The 5,628-nt window shown below is 42.0% G+C and overlaps 1 long non-coding RNA gene across 1 annotated transcript; it reads right to left on the bottom strand.

Annotated features, from left to right (window-relative positions):
- Positions 1-208: 208 nt before the first annotated feature.
- On the bottom strand, positions 209-4,966 carry LOC120438284. Its single transcript, XR_005611768.1, has 3 exons — positions 4,729-4,966; positions 823-1,158; positions 209-584 (listed from the first exon to the last, which is right to left on the bottom strand). It is a non-coding gene; the product is annotated as an uncharacterized LOC120438284 (long non-coding RNA).
- Between the last annotated feature and the right edge of the window lie 662 nt (positions 4,967-5,628).

Here is a 5,628-nt window from a genome sequence, read left to right as displayed (position 1 = left end):
TTAAAACTAATAAAACAAGTTTTAAAAAGAGACTTTTCCATTTGATTACATTTTGTATGATGAATTATGCAGAAAAAGTAGAATTCGGCTGAAAGATCTATCACTTTATCACCTATTCAGGTTGTAAATGTGTTTTTAAAAAGTAACTAAGTAACTAAGTAATTAATTACTTTTGAAAATAAGTAATCAGTAAAGTAACGGGATTACTTTTGGGGGGAAGTAATCAGTAATTAGTTACTGATTACTTTTTTCAAGTAACTTGACCAACACTGACGGTGACACTGTCAGGTAAAGAGCAAAAATATAAGATAGAGAGACTAGAAATGTTGATGTGAAATACCTTTGGATCAGACATGTGGTATCACATGGTATACATATGATATCCAGTATATGATTGTATATTACATTTGTACTTACAGTGAATAAAATCTGCCTGATCAGCCCCCACCCCCTGCAACTATGGATCACAGCTTCCAAAATGTCACACAATGTTCATGTAGTTTAAGGATAATTAACACCAGAAGGAACTGACAGACGAAGGATCAGTCCAAGAGATCCATCCTCTGTGTCTCCTCCTGTCTGACCTGCAGGTGAGAAACAGGTGTGAGGTGTCAGCTGTCAGGTAGGTGATGAGTGAAGAACAGAACAGAATCCATTTCCTCTTCAAACTGCTGTCAGACATTATCTACTGCACTCTGATCACATCACTCAGACCAGCTGCTTTCTACAAAGTCTCATCAACAACATCTTTAGAAACAAACATCAACAACCAGGAAGCAGCTTCACCTCTGATCACACACACACTCAACTCTACTCACTCACCTGGAGGATCAACATGAAGGTAGATGATGCTGATGAGCTTCCATGAGCATGTTTGTTCCATGAAGACACGACACTCGTATGTTCCAGCATCATTAATCGTCACATCCTTCAGAATCAAAGACACGTCTCCATTCTTCATCTGTCTGTCCTGCAGATCCACCCGGTTCTTAAAAGATGGATGCTGGTTGTCTGGAAGAAAGAGACCATCCCGGAACACAAGGGCATATTCATCTCCCAGGTCAGCTCTGCTCCAATGTACAGCTCTGATGTTGTTGTTTGGAGCTTGATATGTCAGAGTGACGTCCTGTCCAGACTCAGCTGTGATGTTTTTCTGGTCTGAAAGAGGAAACAACACAGAGCAGAGAGGTTAAAGGTCAAAGTACAATTTTCCAAAAGTTGAATCTGTTCAGGCAGCACGGTGGCACGGTGGTTAGCACTGTTGCCGCACAGCAAGAAGGTCCTGAGTTCAATTCCACCATCAGGCCGGGGTCTTTCTGTGTGGAGTTTGCATGTTCTCCCCGTGTTTGCGTGGGTTCTCTCCGGGTACTCCGGCTTCCTCCCACCGTCCAAAGACATGCAGCTTGTGGGGATAGGTTAATTGGATAATCCAAATTGCCACTAGGTGTAAATGTGCGAGTCAATGTGAGTGCGAATGGTTGTCTGTCCCTGTGTGTTAGCCCTGCGACAGACTGGCGACCTGTCCAGGGCGTACCCCGCCTCTCGCCCTATGACAGCTGGGATAGGCTCCAGCGCCCCCCGCGACCCTGAAAAGGATAAGCGGAAGCGAATGGATGGTTGAATCTGTTCATCTGGACGTAGCGTTTTGTGGGAAAAACGTTTCGTCACTCATCCAAGTGACTTCTTCAGTCTCAGCTGACTGCAGGTTTCCCCAATCTTATAAACAGTACATTTGCATAATGACTGAAACCAGCCCACTGAAGGAACAATAGGCTGTGAGGTCAGTTCCTTAATCATAATTATGCAAATTCTTATGACCATTGATCAACAATCACTGACCAATGGTCACGGATCACATTAACTCGGTGGACTGACACATCAAATTCACCAGGGAGGATATGAAAAGTGGCAGGTTAGCCTACTTAGACTGTGAGATTTCCATCAGTAATGGGGGACATCTAAAAGCTGACGTGTACCGTAAACCTACAAATACGGATCAGTATCTAAGGTTTGACTCTCATCATCCACTGGAGCACAAACTGGGTGTCATCAGGACGCTACAACACAGAGCGAACACCATCCCCACTGACACAGCGGCCAGGGAGGCAGAAGAACAGCACATCAAGAAGGCCCTGAGTAAATGTGGTTATCCCAGCTGGACTTTTGTCAAAGCTGGAAAGGCACCCAAAGAAAGCTCCAGCCGATCCAGGAGAGAAGGACAACCGCTGCCCAAGCGAAAACCTGTAGTGATCCCATATGTGTCAGGAGTATCGGAACAGTTGAGACGCATTTTTTCTAAACACCGGGTCTCTGTGGCTTTTAAACCTCAAAATACGCTGCGCCAAAAACTGGTCCACCCAAAGGATCAGGTCCCCCGACACAAACAGAGTAACATAGTGTACGCTGTTAAGTGCCAGGAGGATTGCCAGGATTTATACATCGGGGAAACCAAACAACCTCTAGCGAAGCGGATGGCACAACACAGAAGAGCTACCTCGTCAGGCCAGGACTCTGCAGTTTATTTACACCTACAGGCCAGTGGACACTCTTTCAATGATGAGGATGTACACATCCTGGACAGGGAGGAACGCTGGTTTGAGCGCGGAGTCAAGGAGGCCATTTACGTGAAGAGGGAAAGACCATCTCTGAATCGAGGAGGGGGCCTAAGGGTACATCTTTCGCCATCTTACAATGCTGTGATTGCAGCCATTCCCCAACTCTCTGTGAATGGTACTCATGGCCATTGATCAGTGTTCTTTGATCAGTGGGTTTTGGTCAGTGATTGTTGATCAATGGTCATAAGAATTTGGATAATTATGATTAAGGAACTGACCTCACAGCCCATTGTTCCTTCAGTGGGCTGGTTTCAGTCATTATGCAAATGTACTGTTTATAAGGTTGGGGAAACCTGCAGTCAGCTGAGACTGAAGAAGTCACTTGGATGAGTGACGAAACGTTTCTCCCACGAAACGCTACGTCCAGATGAACAGATTCAACTTTTGGAGATTTACTTTCCTGGATGATTGAGAATGCATCAAGACGTCAAAGTACAATTATGATCAGAATGATTGACTTTAAATATTTTGTTTATTTCCTTTGACATTTGAGTTTTTAGTCATGTTGGATTTAATGAACCTCTGAACATCCAGCAGGTCACCAGTGACCCACTGAGGGGGAATTTTAGCCTCATGCTAAACATGCAAAGTGTCAGAAACTACAAGATGTTAGCTTCCACAGAACAACAACATGTGCTGATAATAAGTGAACATAATGTGTGAGAGAAAGCAGCCTCTCATTATAAGACACTGTGAGTCTCTGCATGCTGCCTTTATGGAGCTACAGCTGTTTGTATACACTGAACAAAAAGCTTTGTAGCTGTATACTGACTCCTGACACTACAACACATCACACTGACACACACATTACACTTCTTTGTCTCTGTCACAGCTGGATTACAGAGACCGATGTGATGCCTACACAAACTCCACCTCTGAATTAACATAAAACTCACTCTTAGTGAAATATTCTTTACATGTAGTACAGACTCATACTCTGTTCCTCTCAGTCTCAGAGGCAGATATATTTTGGTTTTTAACAGTTAAATCTCACCTGCAGAGACAAACACGAAGAAGCTGACAAAAACCAAACTGAAGCAGAGTGACGCAGTTACAGCTGACATGTCCATGTTCTCAAGGTCAGATTATCCAACATTTATATTGTGATAAAAGTCTGTTGGTATTTCCAGTGACTGAAGTTTCTTGAATTTATTAGATTCAAATTAAGGTTAAAATGAAACTAAAAGTTTGATCTTTTCGGCCACTTGCTTAAACTCAACACCTTCGCTTCGACGTCTCTTAATGAAGTCACATTAGCGTGACGTTTGTTACTCTGCTCTGTAGGACGATCATAAAGTGTGTCACGACTAAAGCAGTGAAATCTAAAGCAGGTCTGAGTGTTTAACAGGTTCAGTTCTTGATGGATCTCCACAGAACAACACAAACATAACATATCTCATCATCAATCATCAGCTACATACTAAAGACCATCATCAGCCAAAGGACTTCAAAATGACGTCACTGTATAAAAATGTATATTGTACTATGGAGAAGGCAGCATTTAGCTGTAGCCTTCATAAAACCACAGCTGTTCATGAGAACTTTGTCCACCTTTGATTGTCTTTAAGTTGTGTTGGAGCCACAGAGAGCATATCTTTGCACTTTATGGAGAACCAGTGAGGCTGTTTGGACTTTCCTATGAAACATCAGTGCAGGAGTCTCTCAGTACATCTGTTTACAGTGAGGGACAAAGAAGCAGCAGAAACACACACAGAGAAAAAAGGAAGTAAAACTGCTGAAAATGTTGGAGTCTAAAACTAAAATTACATTAATGACAAACTGTAAATAAAGGTCTAGTATAATTCTGTGCTGAGATTTTCAATAAGTGCAGAAAGAGGCACAACTGCTCTTACAGTATTTGAGGAGGCTTGTCGGTAAATGCCTTATAATTGTTTTCTCCGCCTGTTTCTTGACTATAGGCATTTTTTTTGTCTCATTCTCATTAAACCAAGATTGTGTTAATCAGTGACTCTGGTAACTTCTGTGTGCCACAAGAAGTCGTCAAAAAACAAGATGAGCTAAAACAATTGTTAACGTTAATACAGTCATTTTGAACTTTGAACTAACATATGAGCAACACTCAAATAACACCAGAAGGTGTCAGGTCACTTACTGTTCTCAGGTATTCAGGACAATCCTTAGAGTTTTTATTCCTTGACATGATGAAAAAAGAAAAAGATGAGATCACATGTTGATTCTCTCTTAGTCGCTTTCTGAGTTGGAACCAGTCCAAAGCAGATGTGAGTGTCAAATCAATTCATGTAAAACAGAAGTAAAAAGAAAAATCCAGAAATAAATGATGATAGAAATGCTGGACACTGACTTCACCAAGTTACTAACTTCAGCTCTGAAAACACCAACTGACACAGGGGAGGAACACTGTGCTTTTACAGGATATAGGATATAGACAGGATGAGACATGTTTTGCTATGTTTGAATATGAACACATTGAAACTCACAATGTGTTACGTCCCACCCACCATGGAGGGGACTAAGACAGTTAGGAGACAGAAACACAAGACAACCAAAATTAATGAAGAGGGACAAAAGCTAGGTTAATAGTTAGGCAGGATTTATTTGTCATGTACCTCGACAATAATGAACTTGACAAAAGAAAAAAGGTGGGGGAGGAGGACTGGGCGGTTGTGCCAAATCAAAAAAAAGCTTTCAAACAAAGATTTCTCAAAAGTCAGAAGCCACCCAGATGGCCAGGGAGCTGCTTATTTGTAATGATCCCTAATGACTGATTTGCCTTCTGTGCCCAGACCGGCCAATGGACACATGGCAATTATCTTTGAATAGGCCAATAGGTGGAGACTTGACACCTGAAAGATAAAAGCAACAGAAAAGCAACATCTTTCGGCATGTAACACAAAAGTTACTCAGATTTTGTGGAGTATTCACACTGTGTGGCAGGTTGAGCCATCATTCAGTTATGTATAACGTCTGTGTGGCACATATTTTCCCCTTTTATGAACATTTTCCATAAATCCTATATTCTGAAGACTTTCCC

The sequence above is a fragment of the Oreochromis aureus genome, linkage group 3, assembly GCF_013358895.1.
Source record: "Oreochromis aureus strain Israel breed Guangdong linkage group 3, ZZ_aureus, whole genome shotgun sequence".
Taxonomy (NCBI): domain Eukaryota; kingdom Metazoa; phylum Chordata; class Actinopteri; order Cichliformes; family Cichlidae; genus Oreochromis; species Oreochromis aureus.
This window is presented reverse-complemented; position numbering and strand designations above follow the sequence as displayed.